The sequence below is a fragment of the Gallus gallus genome, chromosome Z (assembly GCF_016699485.2).
Source record: "Gallus gallus isolate bGalGal1 chromosome Z, bGalGal1.mat.broiler.GRCg7b, whole genome shotgun sequence".
Taxonomy (NCBI): Eukaryota; Metazoa; Chordata; class Aves; order Galliformes; family Phasianidae; genus Gallus; species Gallus gallus.
The window spans coordinates 75,161,918-75,177,754 of NC_052572.1; the positions used below are offsets into that span (position 1 = coordinate 75,161,918).

The window sequence follows — 15,837 nt, forward strand, 5'->3', positions numbered from 1 at the left end:
ATGTCCCATAATTCCCCAGAACCCCAGTTTTGAGACAGCTTGTAGTTGTGGCTGTAGCCACAGGTGTTTTGTTTTGTAGAGGGAGCTCATCTGGGTTGTAGGTCTTGTTCTTGCGAAGACTTGTTCTGCAACAGGTGTTCCACTTGGGCTCCGTAGCACGTGCTGGCCATGCGGGTACAGCATGCAATGGAACAAACCCTGCAGGCCCTGGGGAGAGGCAAAGCAGGAGAGTGGCTGCCCCACGGTGGGGATGAAAGGCAGAGTGCCCTTTGAAGCAGGGGATGCCCTGCTGGCTCTGCCGATCGCATCCACTGCTGGCACGTTCCTTCTTCCTCCTTTCTGGCAGTTTGCTGTCGAGCAGATTGAGGTGGAAGTCGACGACTCAAATCCAACTTTGCGAAGCCACTGCGGATGCCAAATCCCTGTATGGGAGACCTGGTTGTGTGCAGGAGTTACTGCAGGATGAGGAGCTGCTATTGGTCTTCAAGCAGGTAGGAGTTTGTTATCCACACATAATACTGTATGTATTTGTTGTTGTTGTTTTAAAATCAGTGCCAGTGTGCAGTCTGATCCTATGTGTTTGAACAGTGTGGTGTAAGGATTGTCAGCTGAGAACAGCAGCAGAACATGGGGCTGTTGCAGGGGGAGGGCGTGGGGAAGGAAGCGGGGAAAGGAAAGGGAAAGCCTGGAAAAGGAATGGGGAAGGCACGGGGTGAAGGAAGGGGGCAAGACACAGGGGAATGAAGGGGAAAGGACAGAATACCTGTAGAGCAGCCTAAAAAGCAGTAACAAGCTCTGGGAGGACCGTAGAGTGCCAGATTCTGTGCTGGGTGTTTATCTGTGTGTGTACGTTGTCACTGTTTGTGCCTGGCTGCACTGCTCCAGCCCAGAGCCCGCTGCCTGCAGCTGCATCTTTGGTTCCTTCCCTCCTGCCCGGAGCCCCACGGGTGCTCCCACAACTCCCTTCCCACCCCCAAAATGCCAGAGAAGACACCTGGCAGTGGGATGGAGGAATCCCAGCAGCCCGTTTTCCTTCTGCCTGCAGCTCTCTCCTCCTCTGCCACACAGGGCTCCAGACTGTCCAATGGGAAAGACGTGGGGGAAAGGGAGTGCTGGCAGGAGCGACTGCTGCGGCTGACTGGGGAGGGTCTGCATACCACGTGCCCTCCTGTGCTCTCTCTCCAGCTGCAGGAGGGCCAGAGAAGGGCAGATGAAAAGCTGCAGCTGAGCCTGATGGACCTGCACAGCTCTCGGGCTGTCTTCCAGAGGTAGCTGTGATTTACATTAGGTAGCTGTGAAATACATTAAAGCACGAAGAAGACAGAGGCTGAGTGAACACCAATATGGCGCTCTGCTTTCTGCCAACGTGCTTTAATTTTGTTGTCGTTAAATGTACTGGGCAGTTACATTTTGGCATGTGAATATGTAAAATCAGTGCAACAGATGCTGGCAAAAAGTAATTTTTAAAATCTTTTTATTATTATTATTATTATTTTCTTTTTGTAAAGCTCTTAGCACGGCTTTCCTGAGTTTGGAGGAGTTTCCCTCTGTTTTCTTCGTCTTCACCCCCCCCGCCCCCCACTTCTCATTCCGTGTTCTTCCCCCGTCATCGCGACAGAGCACTGACCGCCAGCGATTGCGCCGCGGGCCGCATCGATCCCGTCCAAGTTCTTTCCGCGGTCTCTGCCGCCACCTCGTGGCCAATGCGCGGAACTGCCGCTGTCCGCTGCTCAGTCCTGCAGGCGGCACAACGCGTGCGCGTAGGAATGCGGAAGTGGCTTCGTAACCGCTCTGTGCAGCTCATCCGCCGCTCTCTATTGTGATTAGTCCTCCAGGTCCCGGCGAGCATGCGCCCGACAACTCCAAATCGGCAACTGTTGCTCTTAAGCGCTCCTGCCGGTTCTCGGACCGCCGGCTCAGCGATCTCCTCCTTCTAAACCAGGCTGCCCCTCATCTATTTCCACTAGATGTTTGATGCCCGAGCCCATCCCGGGAGCGGACCGGTTCGGCTCACAGCTGTCCCGGAGCGCCCGGCGCCATCCAAATTGCTCTCCGCCGCGGCGGACCAGCAGACGTCCCCTTCCCCCCCCAGCCCCGCGCCGTCCCCCGGCCGTTTCAAAGCGCTCTCAGCAGCAGCGGAACCCGAGCGGCTCGGAGATGGGCGGTCGCGGTACGGGCGTGAAGCGGCCCCGGCACCGCAGCATCCCAGGACCCGCCGGGCTCGGCACCGCGCTGCGCATGCAGCACCGCGCACACAGCGTTTTGCATGCGCTTTTTCGGGTACGCACCTACGCACGCGGTGTCTTCGGCTCCTCGTTACGGAGGAGCCTTGCTTTTGGATGCTCTTGGATGCCTCGGCTGCTCCCCGCCATCTCTCTCGTCTCTCCCGCCGTGTCCATTCCTGGCTCCCAGCTACGAGCTGGCCCTGCAGAGCATCTGCAGCCCTGTCAGCATCAGCATGCAGCAGCGGCAGGAGGAGCTCCCCGTGAGCAGCATTTGCCCGTCCCTCCCCCGGGCTCTCATTGGTCAGAGGCATCTCTGTCAGGTGGAGATGGATTTGTGTTGCTTCCTTGTAGTCTGAATGGTTGCTGGTAAGCAGGTACACTGTGCATCAGTTTCCAGCTGCTGAAACTGAGTCTTAATAATGAAATAATGAGTCTTCCTTTTTTTCTCTTACAGCAGAAAGACCTCAGCTGGAGCCTGGGACTGCAACACGGAGGGTGCTCAAGAAACAAAGGAAGGGAGTTATTCTTCACCGAGTGAGGGCTACAACAGCACAGACTCTGAGAATGAATCCAATGCATCCCAGAGGAGGAAGGAGTTATCACCAGGCCAGGTTACTGGGTGTTTTTAAGCATGTTGTTTGTGCTGAGCCAGGGCTGTCTTGAAAGAATAGTGACGGTTGCTTGGTATTTTTGATGGCAGGTGTTTGTCATCATAATTCTGTATTAGTTTCAGGAAGCAGATTAGAAATTTTAACCATTGATAGTGGAAGAAATACAAAAGCAGCAAACAAAATTGTTTAGTGATTCGTAATTCACTTTGAGGTAAAAATTAGCTTTATCTACTGTTTTGTTAGTAAAGTTTGGATTCCTTTGTAAACTCGGTTGGTGTAGCAGTCTTGATCTGTGAAAGAGCTGGAAAAATAGCGGAATGTTGATTCCTTTGAAAGGAAAGGGTCTGTTTTCAGGCTAAGAGCTATTTCTTAAGGATCTCTTTCCATTTGTTGATATTCAGTAACTTGGTAAGCTTATAAGACAGACATTGTGTTTTCAGTTCAGAATCGTGCAGTGTTCCTGAATTGTGGTGGTTATTGGCACTCGGAGTGATAGAGTGCTGCTTTCAGTCTTTGGCTCAGACGTTGTTTCCCTTGCGTGCAGGCTATGTCCCCAGTGCAGGCTGTATTGCGGCTGCTCGGAGGAGATGTCACCTCGCCAGGACCCGAGCTGATTATCTTCCCTTTGATGCTTCAAATGATCGTCAGCTTTCTCAGAGAAGAGAAGGCGGTGATTCAGAGGATGAGGACGAGCCTGGTAGGAATCATCTCTATTTTGTTCCTAAAAAGAGAACTCTTTGGTGTAGGATGGCTGAATGCGTGGATGAGTTGGTGCCTTTTCTCCCAGAGAGAGGCTGTGTCTTTTACTGATGGATGTCCGGAAGAATGTGAGACTTGCCCAGTGAAGAGTGCAGTGCAAAATTTTGCCCTTGACCTTGACAAAAGACCATAATGCTTGGTGGTCCGTGAGGTTTATGTGGGCTGTTCCTGCTCTCCACACACTCCCATTACGACTGTTATGGGAAAGGGGTAAAAACAAACCAACAAACAAAAAGCAACCAACCAGAGCCAGCCAGCCCTTTGGAAGTAAGCAGACTTACTGCATGCCAAGCGTATGTGGCTTTTCGATCGCTCCTTAACTCATCTTGCTGTTTGCAGTTTCACTTACAAAGCACTGGTTTGCCAGGCTTGTAGACCAATCGCTTTATTGTTTGGATAATGGTTGTAAGTAATACGCAGGTATGGTCCGACTCTATTGTTGGAGTAAATGGTATAGAGAAACTTCTGTGTCTGTAGTAGATTGTGCATTGTAGAACACTTAAGGATCTTCCGTGTGTGATGTCCCCAGGTTGTAGTCTGTTTTTGAAGTCTCATGTGATATACGGGTTTGCTTTGAGACATTTATCTTTGTTCTTCTGGTACTGCAGTCATCTGAGGAACGGTTGGGTAAACGAAGATGGATTCTGCAAACTCCAGTTGCCATTCCTACATCTTCTGATTTGGACGTGGTCCTTGTGTACAGGCTTTTCGTCTGCTGTCATCTGTTTCTATCACTTGTAATGGCTGTGGGAAGCGGTACTGTTTTTGAAGGAGGAGGTTGGGTAGGGAGTATGGAAATAAGCAAAGGGCATAGTGAGGTGTGCTAATGACTGATGTAAGTTGTAGTGCCTGTGAGCGATGGATCAAGTGAAGATGAGGCAGAAACAAAGAGGGAAGAACAGCAAATTAAGAAAGTTGTTGCACTCCCTCAAGTGATATGTGCTTTCCTAACTGTTGAAATCTGCCTTTTGCTCATAGGCAAGAGAGAGATTGTTTTTTTCTTTTTCCCGGTAAATAATTGGCAGGAATGTTTTCTCTGATGTTGTGTTGTTTTTGGCTTGAATCTTCTGTTCTATATCAGACTAGGAAAACCTGAGTTACCAGTTCTTCATGTCAGAAGGGAAAGGTGTAGAAGTTGCTGCCTGCTGCATGGCAGTGGTTCGAGGATTGGGAAGATTGCTGCTGAATTTCACATCCAGTATAACTGGTGTTCTTAGGTCCTCATACTCCATTTGTTTCTGGAAACCCCTCAGTTTTTGCTGTCCAGAAGATTGCAGAAGTTTTTAGCAGCAGACCTCGGTCATGGACTCGACTACTCCAAGTCACTGTGTTCGGGCTAGATTTTGCCCTGCAGACTCCTGCTGTTTTAGAATGCAGAATGTCATTTAATTTCCGTGTTGATGTGGTTGGAGATATGGTATTTAAGTTATAATTGCAGTCAAGCCAAGTTGTCAGAATGAAACTTCTATCTTCATCTTCATTGTTTGGCTATAGCTTATTTCTACTTTTTGTATTAGAAACTGTACTACTTGTGAGGTTTCAGCTGTCGGTATTGAACCGTTATATATTGAGGGAAGCCATTGATGTCTTCAGACTGAGAGGAGGGCTGCTTTACCCTAAATTACAGATTGCTTTGTACTGATGGATGTGAATGGTGTATGCATTTTGCACCATAAGTACACAGCTTTTTGTATATACGCTTTCCCTTTTGTGGTGTACAGAAATTGCCCAATCTGATCATTCCAATGTACATCTTTTTGTCATATGCTTTATATGTTCACATGGTATGTTTTGTTGACCTCTAAAGCTGCAGAGGCAAAACTTACATCAATTGTGTACAAACTTATATTTAATTTGCATAAACTATGTGTTGAAAGTGTTGCAGCTCTCTTAGGAAACTTACAGCGATGCTTCCCTGTGTAAATCTCAACCAGCTAAACCTGCATTTGGTCCCCGTGTTTCCTTACCAGCTGTGAACTTGGAAACTATGAAAAAGCAACTGACTGAAGGGTAAGTACTGCTTTTAGTGTTAATTGCTGAGGTGTTCATTCTGTCACAGCTGATGACAGCTTTGGAGTCTTATTCCTTCTTGCGAATATTGAAGGGTTTTGGGGTTAGTTGTGTATTGTGCTTATTGTAATGTTTAGCACAGCATTGCAGATTTTAACTTTACATGGCAATGCTTTGTTGCAGGGGAGCGTTTGGACTTCTCAAGCATTTTATCGCTTGTAAGAATCTGCTGCTTTATTGTACATGGTGGTGGTTCTGAAAGGAGCGTAGGCACAATGTTATGTTTGCCAAGGAAGGAGAACTTCACTGAGGGCAGGTGGGGCTGTCAGTCCTTTTGTCGTGGCTCTTCAGCCTGTTCAGACAAGGCAGTGGGCAGCTGAGATGTCCTGGGTGGAGATGGGAACTTGCAAGGGAGCGTGTGAGAAGGACAGGTGGGGTCAGGCATCTGCAGCTACCGAGATAGCCATCCCCATCACCTCTCAGTGCTCACGCAGCCAGAAGCAGCTGTACTGATAAGTTCAGACATCGTGCAGCTGAAACACAAACATCTGCCGTTCACTTGTGTGAACCTCTGTGTATGTATACTCTTTTGTACAGACTGCTGCTGGCCTGCTTGTGTTCAAAGAATTTCCACTGAAGTGGACTAAATATTTCTGTGGAATTGTATGCTTTTTTTTTTGGCCTTGATCACTGGAAAGAAATGAATGAAGTGATGCGGGGAGTTCAAGTACAATCAAATGTGAAAGACTATCGAGAGTGGGAGACCTATTTGGAAAGTAACAAGAAGGGGAGGGAGAACACATCTGGTAGTAATAGCTTGGTGATATTAAGTTGGTATAAATTAAGTGGGACGCACTGATGTATGCTGTATTCCTACCCACATCAACTTGGGTAGAATCTATGCAGTGTAACGTCGCTACACTTGCCATATTATGTTCTTTAGGAGCATGTTGTGTAGAGGAATATGGGTAAAATGTCAGTGGTGGTACCTTCAGAACTACCACTACGTCAGTGACATTTGATGTTTTCCAAAGCATGAATCTTGTCCACACACAGTGCTTCTGTAAACGTTGGTATGGGTAAGTCTTGCAGTTCTTCTTTGCTCCAATGCAGGTGCTGCTATTAGCAAGGATTTTGTGCTTTGTTTTAAGCGGAAGATGTTCAGGAATGCGTTAACTGTTGACTTGTCGTGGTTTTGATTGTCTGAGTGTGTTCTTTTTTAGGATGGCATCACTGCAGGATGTGCCCCGTGCCCACCAGAGAGAGTATGAGAAACACGTGGAGAGCATTGACAGTTCAAAGATAACTGCCCAGGAATGAGAGAAGCCTTCAGATGCTGCTATGAATTACAGGTTCTACAGGGGCATGAAGACATGCATAGAGAACTTAGTAAACAGTTTCAATGAAAAAGTACGCGTGTTTTCCTTCCCTTCGCTGCCACCCATTTCTTTAAAATGATGAACCTGCATCCTCTCAAGGCAAAAGTGAGATTTCTTATTTGGAATTGATGATGAGAGACGACCAGTTATAAGTCAATTCTATCAGAAACTTGAGTGTCACAGGAAACAAAGGAGGAACAGACCACCCCTCACAGTAACCTAAAATGATTAAGGTAGTCTATGTACGCTGGCTTGAGCTGTGGGCTCACCTGGGTTGTGATGGAGAAAAACAGAATGTTATTGGAAGAAGTTTTCTTCAGGTGTAGTAACGAGAGTGTCCCAAAGCTGTATGAGAGGTGGGACTTGCGTGCAGTTTTGGGATCTCAAAATGTATTTGCTTTGCAACGTGTGACTAGTAATAAGGATCTTACGTTAGGTTTGAGTTGGTATTTAGCTGGGTTGTGTGAGGACTTGTCTATGTTATCTGCTGTGTTGCTTTCCTTAACTGCAAACCTTAACTATTAAAAATAGAAAATAAAAATAAAAGATGGAAGGTTGAAAGATGCTGCACAAAGTTTGGCCTCGATGAGGGTACCCTCCAGAGAATGTACTGTCAAATCTAACTACTGTCAGTTGTGCTGCAGCCTGAGGTGTTTTTTTATGTAACTGTACATAACTGTACAAGGTTTCGTTGAGATGTTTCCTGTGATGGCGAGGTGTTCAAAGGCAGATTGAAGCAAACTGATTGTACCAATAGTGTCCTGTTGAACACTTTTTGGTAGGGTCTTTGGTCATCCTGTAATAGGCAATTGGCATTCACGTTGTGGCTTTCAGTCTTAAACAGCCTGGAAAAACCTGCAGTGAGCAGGCTCTTGCTTTTCAGACTGTAATGCTCTTGTTCTCATCTCACCCTCATGCTTGAAAGCCTGTGAAAACTGTTCTTTCATTTGTTTTATTCAAACCTGATTGCTGTTTACCATATTTCATCTGAAATACATAACTGAGCTCGAATCTGCTGTGCGTGCACTTCTCCAGCAGCGAGCCATGTCGGTACTGAAGGGAAGGCAAGATGAGCTGGAAACAGAATCTACTTATATGCAGCATCTGACAAGTTAGTATGAAGTTACCAGTTACTTTCTTACTGAAATCTCATTCTTTAAGTAGAAACACAGAGTTAATTCTTGGATTACATTTTATATTCATGTGTAATGTTTTCTCCCTCCCTGTTGTCAGTGGGCATACTGTACTAGATGTCCTAGTTGAAATCCTTACCGAAGTAGGACGCGTAGTATCACTTCTCCGTGGTAGAATGGTGAATATAGCATGACCAAATGCTCAGTCAGTTTTGAATTACTGATCTCAGTGGCTGTCTATCAGTACTTGAAAAGAAAAACTGAGTCAGTTTTCCAGTAGATATTAGGCTGTTACAGGATCCTCTTTAAAGCTGTTTAGGAAAGCAAAGAGCAGTATGCTAGGAGCTGCTGTGAACAGACAGAGGCCAGAGGCACCAGTTTCTTGTAACTGCCACTCGTGGATTCAGGTTTCTGAGTACACAGGATAAAGTGCTGACTAGAGAAAACTAGCTGCACGTATGATTTTGTAACGTGGTGTCATAGGCTGAGAGCAGGTGTTAAGAGGAAAAGAGTACTTGCGTTAATAGCAGCCATTTAAAAACATTGTTGTGATTATTGCACAGATGACAAAAATAGGCAGGTGGTATTGTTGCTGCTGGGGTGGCAGTGGGTGCATCAGAACATCTAACCTACCCTCTGTTATCAGCGTAGGCCAGGTGCTACATTTTGAACGTCAGGGTCTGCTGCTGACCTTAAGTTACTGGGAGCTCTGAAACTGTTCAGATTGCATTGGTGCCTTGACTCATCACTGTTTAGACACAGGTAAGGACTTAAGAGTTTTACTGGTTGAAAAACGACGTAATAAAACTTTGCTTGAAGCAAGCTGTTAACCTTTAACGTTAAGTAATGCCAATATTTACATACAAGAGGTATGCTATGCAAATGATAGGTATAAATATAATTTTATTGTTGATTTTTGCATGCTCTTTTGGTATGTGGTGCCAGGACTAACGTTTTTTAGCCCCAGTGAGACTTGGATGCAGTCTCAGTTTCTATGCAAGTTGTTGCATAAGCTACATAGAACTGAGATGATGGACTGTTGAGAGCGCAGTAGTTTCTTACAGACTACCTCTGGCAGGGATAGTATGGAGTACCATGTTAGATGTTTGGTGTTTCAGGTGGGGGGAGTTCCTAGTATGAATGTGGTGAAGTGAAGGTCGTTAGAGATGCTTTTAATGTCCTTTGGCAGCTCACAAAGTACCTTACTGTTACAGCCTGTGTCTCTAGGGTTGCATACTTACTTCTGCTTCCTCACTGTGTTTCCTTAGGCTATTGCTCTCACCGGGTGTTCTTAGTATATCACTGAGCTTTCTTTTACGTATGTACATGGTGAATAACTCACCTGAGTTCATTACAGAATGCAGGACTTGCAGGCGGCAGCTGAGAGAGCGTTCACAAACAGCTGGTCACCACGAAGGCATGCCGAGTGATGAAGAACTGGCTCTGACAGAGGTGACTGAATTGCAGAAGAGCAAAGGTTGGTCAGGATATGAGAGCAAAATTCCTCCCGTATTGAGAAGGATTTTCAAGGGAGAGTGAAGAAATACTCCTTTTGAATGGTATATCGTTTATTTTCTACAGCATAGAATTAATACATTTAAACAATTCTGACCAATGCCTTAGGAAGAATAGGTAAGATTGTAGGCTTCTTTAGTTTAATCAGTTTTTTGTCCAAAGTTGGAATGTATTTTAAATTGAGATTTGAACTGCCTTAGTGAGCAGGTCACGAGGAGCTGGGAGAGGCACGGTGCGTATTTGCTGAATAACAGAAGGAGGATTTTCCTGTCTGAGCTTTTAAGAGACATACAAAATATGAAATGTAATGGGTATTTCAATCTGTGCAGTTGTTCAAAACCGCAGAAGTCTTTTTGTGGTCTTCTGTATCTTTTTTTTTTCCTGAAAAAGGCTTTGCCAGAGTGCTGGTTTTAAAACCCATTTCAGTGTAAGAGGTGTGAAAGATGAAGCACAAATGCTGTTATCATAAAGATATTTCTTCTGTTCTGTAGGTGCATGAACTGTTCAGCTTATGCCTCAATAAATTCTGTGATTGTTTCTTCTCCTTCCTATTGAATATTATCCATAGATAACGTTTTAGAGGAGAGTAAGACAATCTTTGAAGATGTCCGTGCAGATTGTTGTGACATCAGAAAAATCCTGTTGAAATTCCAGGAGCGGAAAGAGAAGTTTCCCGACTCTTACTGCGATGCTTACACCAGTTTTTGCCTGCCTAAGCTTTTAAATCCATTAGTCAGAGTTCAAATTAATAAATTGGAGTACCCTTGAGGTAGGTGCATCACCAGACTTTATTTTTGTGAAAAATTGTGTGTGTGTGTTTGTGTGTTCTGATATCCTCTGGGCTTCTGGGCAGGCGGTGCTCCGCTGCATTTCTGGTCTGTACTGTCTTTGCAAACTTGTCTACTGTGATGTACTCACCTTTGTTAACTGGCAAGACCTGTGGCTATTTCTGGCATCTCAAAGTATGACAGGACGGGGGCATGCTGCTTGCAGGGAAGACTTCTGTACAGGAGCTTTGCCGTGGGTTATAGAGGCATTCCAGAGCTTGAGATAAGAGTTTTAACTAGAAGGAGGACATCTTTTCCTCTTGTCAGGTTGCTTGTATATGAATCACTTGCACCTTTATTAACCCTCTGAAATCTAGCTTTACATTCAGTTTTAGCTTGCTGCTTTGGTCCATTCTGTGATTAGAATCCATGTAAAACTATTAAATGAGAATCTTTTGGTATCATTAGATATATTTTTGCATGGAGCTTTTTCTCTCAATCCTGACAGCTGAACAACTAACGGGAATGATCTTTCAGCAGAATTCTACAGACCTGAAAGAGATGCCCTGGTTCAGAGCTGTAGAAGGATTCAGCGATGCCAAAAAGTCGTCTGAATCAAAAAGAGATGATGATCCTGATGAAGAAGTTTTGCCTAGAGTGATTGAAAAAACTATCCTGCCAAAAATTACAGGTATATTAAGGTTGTCTTGAGAACGTTCACTGCAGCTAGGTAATGAAACCTTAAATAAGTGGTCATGTAAAATTATGTTGATAGTTACAATTACTTGTTAAGGTTACTGCAAATGAAAGGTTTAGCTTTTTGAATGTTTACTTCCTTGAAACTAGAGCAGATAGCCACTTGGATATCATGAATGAAATAATTCCTATTTTTCAGCATTTGCCAAGAATGTGTGGGATCCTTTATCGACTTCACAGACTGAGAACCATACACAGCTTTGTGATAACGTGTTTGAAAAACAAGTCCTGTCCAGAAGGGAATGCAGCCAGGCAAAACAGGTAAAGGCTGCTGTGGTAATGGCGAAGGAAGTTCTTGATGCAGTGTATGCATTCACTGTAAATATTCACTGTAACGTACACTTAGCCCAGTTCTGGTTTTACTCTCATGTAAATCTGGGAGTTTATCCAGCATTAAGTAGGTGAAACTAAGTTGATGTTTAGGCCCTTAGTATGAAAAGAAATAATAACAAACGTTTATGCAGTCGCCACACTTGGCTTCAGGAAGAAGCTTTAGATAAGGTTCTGTTTGTATAGTAGCTGTGGTGTTTCGTTGTGTTTTTTTTAATGGAACCTCATAGCTGGAAAATACATTAATCTTGTTATCCAAGAGGATTTTGTTTAAAAAAAAGAAAGAAAGAAAGAAAGAAAGAAAGATGGTTAAAGCTGAGACTTGCTCACAGGTCTTTAATGCAGTCGTGATCTTAGTGTCTATTATATACAGTGGCTCCTGCATTCAACTGAATTAGCATTTTGCTTTTCCACATGAACAATTGTGCCTTCTACTGTTTCATTGTAGGAATAGTTACCAAACATTAATGTTTATTAACTCGTTCTGACAAGAGTAACTACGCAGTCAACTTAGTGCTTTTTTGCTCCTGTAACTAAAAGCTTTCATAAATGGAAAGTTCTTAGTTTATGGGGCACAGCCCAGAGTCTGGTTTTGGGATCTTAACTTGGAGTATCTGAGGGCTTGTGTTATTTGTGGTGGTCTGTTCCCCCTTCTACTCCTGACCCCTCCTTTCTTTCCTGAAATAGTTGATATTGCTGATGCTTACTGCTGGACGCTCTTAGAGAGAGGATAACTGGTAAGAGTCTGGTAGGTGTGGGGTTAAGACACAGCTGGGAGAAAGTGTTGCTAAGCCTGATGCAGCATGTTTGTCTGGTTACAAGCAGTGCTGTTCTGCTGAGAATCCATTAAACACATACTCGAGTGTTTCCAACTGCTAATTCCATTGGGTATTGCAAGGAGTTTCAGTTTACAGCTGTTTCCTTAGACCTTTATTCTGGTTGTCACTGCTGAAAGAATCCCATAGTTGTAATTCATCGATGTTTAAGAGATGAATTGTCTGTTTGTCTTCCTTTCAGGTCAAACAAAATCCTTATTTCCTCTTCCTCTTTTTTTGACCAGCACTGTGGAAGACAAATCATCGCCATGTTCAAAATTCCAAGGCAGACGGTTTTGGTCAGCTGTTGAGGTAAAGAAAAAACACCGATCTTGTCTGTGAAAATCATTTTAGTTAAAAGTAGACTGTCGTCTTTGAGGAAATGTATCTTCAGTCAAATCTGATTCCTGAGAGTTTTTGGTATTTTAATAGGAAGGTTAGCTGTTTTCGTCAGTGAGCTATTTATGCTCACCCACCTCTGATACGTAGTCAAGAGACTTTAATTTCATCATCTGTTCCTGCTAACCTTCCATGAGATCAGTCACTGGCACTCTGTGGATAGGTCTGTTTCCTCAGTATGTGCATACGGTGCCCATGTTGCTCTTGTAGAATAGAATCCCTGCATGTGCGTGTAAGCGTATTAGTATAGCTTTATTCAGTCTAAAGTGCTGACTTAGGAATGTCTGAATGCCTGTGATTCAATTCCCTCTTAGATCCATTTCCTCTATGAGTGTATTTGGATTCGTACTAAAGATGAGGTTTAGATGCAGGAAAACACATTAACGTCTCAGTTCCCCTGCTGTGTGTGCTAACAAGGCCATGGTGACAGCTCTGCATAGGCTTCCTGCTGCCATGTTGCACATTCCTGTAGAAAAATGAGGGAATTTGGGAATGTTGAGGACTTGCCATATTCACTGCTGGGGCAAGCTGTTGTGTAAGGGTTTGTCATGGACAGATGCAGAGAAGACAAGAGGGAGCTTAGTGCTGATACCTGGCAGACATGAAACAGACATAAGATTCTGGTATCACCCTCTGAGATTGTGTATTGCCTGACTTAAATGTCCTGTCAAATACATGTTTCTAAAAGCGAGACCGGTGGTCTTTCACTGTGGATTGAAATTTTCTCCTTTCAGTTTGTTTTCCATCCTCACTGTCAGGGTTCTCTTTAGAAGTGGTGATGTGCAGAATGGTTGAAAATGTGCTTATGTTGGGGATCTTCTGACAGTTTGGAGAGAATAAATCCTGTTTTTTGAGTACTGAGATTGGATGGACATGGTATCTTTTGAGTTTAAAAAGGAGGTTCTAACGCACCCTCAGCCTTCAGATATGCATGTTCTGTTCCTTCATTACTGCAGCTGCTCTCCAAGGTTCTCCTTTGGGATGAGACTGTACAGGAAGACACAGTCTGTGGTGTGGGACTGAGCAAGCTGCTGAATCGTTGCCTTCTTCTGAACCTCTTCAACACACCACCAGGGCCAGAAAACATAGAGAAGTGTAAAGAGGTGAAAGGTCTTATTTCCATGGGGACAGATGTAGTCTGAAGTGTAATTATTTAACATTTGAAGTTGTTTTTTTGTTTGTTTGTTTGTTTTTTAATGACCTTGGTGTATAAAAGAATTTCAAAGCAAGCATTTGTTCCCAGGCTTTAGGAATAACTGCTTAAAATGACGGTTTTGTTTTTTGAAGAGTAAACACTGCCAATAATAACTGAACTAGCCAAAAGGAGAAGTCTGCCAGAAGTGGTGTGACTAATGTTATTGAAAGCCTTTTTCTTTTTCTTTCTATTTTTTCTTTCAGAATACTCTCTGGGTGAACAGGTGGTTGCATGCTTCTCAGAAAGGTGGTTCCAAAATCTTGGAAGTGGGTCAACTCTCCCCGAGTCAGTGAACTTCTGCCAGCATTTGGTTCAGTGAGCACGTATGCTTCACAGGAATAACCACAGGTAACAAACAACATGTTCTTTGGGATGCAGCACTTGCTCATATTCTTTATGTTAGTATTTCTTTTAGGGACATGGCTCAATGGGCATGGTGGTGATGGGTTGACAGTTGGACTAGATGATCTTTGTGGTTTTTTCCAACCTTAATGATTCTATGATTCTTAAATTCCTCAAGCCTCATGCATTTAACACTTTCAGTGATGTACTTCCAACATCTACGTACAACTAAAGATGCAATCCATAATGTAAAATGGATCGCTTTTGCAGTACTAGTTCAGGCTAGTTTGAGGCTCTAGACTTTGGGTGCAGTTAGTGGTCAGTGTAGCTCAAGGCACGTTTTAGCTTTATTGATTTTGAAGTCAGGTGTGAATGTGTTGCTATGTCAACTTGTTTTTGTAATAGTGATGAAACTGAAGAAGTTGTTCTCCTGTTGGTGAAAGTCAAGGCTCTGCGTATTGCTGAAGAGCTCACTGAAGAGTGCAAACGGGAACATCTTAAATCTGTGATCAGGAAATAAGGATTTCTTTGAAGCAGCAGTTCTTTTACTGAAACAAGCCTGATGCTCACTCTAAAAAAGTGGTCATGTTTAATGAGTGGACTGCCTGCAGTTGTTTTACTGTGAAATATTTTGTTGTTTTTTTTTTTCCAACTGTCTTCTGATGCCATCTACTCCTAGATAGAATCACAATGGTCAGTGTGAAGTGCAGGTGTTCTGAAATATATGACGAAGCCTCATTGCTTTGTTTGTTTGGGAAGGATGACTGCAGTAAGTGCCTGTAACGTTACCACTGCTGGTGAGCAGACAACTTCACAGGCTGTTTTCAGTACCACACCAAATCACTCTGACTCGGGAGTCACTGAACTCTAACTTATCGTCCACTTAATGAGATAACTCTACCAAACTCACAGTGAGTTCTTCATAGCTTTTTGACCTTGACACAGAAGCAGGAATTCTGTATGCAGTGAGAAGTTTGATCTATGAACATCTACTGATGGTAAACGGGTGTTTAGGAAGGTAAGAAGTTGCGCAGGAGAACGTCTTAACTACACTTACTCTTCTCCAGAGTATGATTTGTAGTGGAGCTTTGTACTTGAGATACAGACTGGACTTTGTGCACACACCTGGAGTTGTCACTCGCCCTCATTTATCAGACAAGCAGAACAACAACTCCAGTTACCTTCTAGTAATCGGCTCTCTAAGGACATTTACCTTTTGCTTCCCTGTAAGACCCATTAAACCTCATTTCACCGTACCCATGTTGGATTTCTAATGTTGTGTAACTCCGTATATGTGCAGTAAATATTACTGCTGCAGAATAAAAAGATGTTTTATTGTAGAAACAGCAGCGCGTCACAAATTCTGCTAAGTTTGCAATTGCCTGCTTCTCTAAAATGTTATGTATGGGTCTTCCATTTAACTCTTGGAGGCTTTTATTCCCTATGGTTTTTCTGTTGTTTTTTATTACAGAATATGTATTTTTGTAAACTGTTTTAATTGTAAATAGCATTCATCAGTGTTATAGACAACAATGACTTTTAAAATAAAAGCAAAACCATTATTTTGAAAAGTAAAGATGTCTTTGTGTTAATGAGACTTT

The 15,837-nt window shown here is 43.7% G+C and overlaps 1 pseudogene; it reads left to right on the plus strand.

The window, feature by feature from the left end:
• Positions 1-2,581: 2,581 nt before the first annotated feature.
• Positions 2,582-14,756, plus strand: LOC124417513 (annotated as a pseudogene).
• Positions 14,757-15,837: the final 1,081 nt, after the last annotated feature.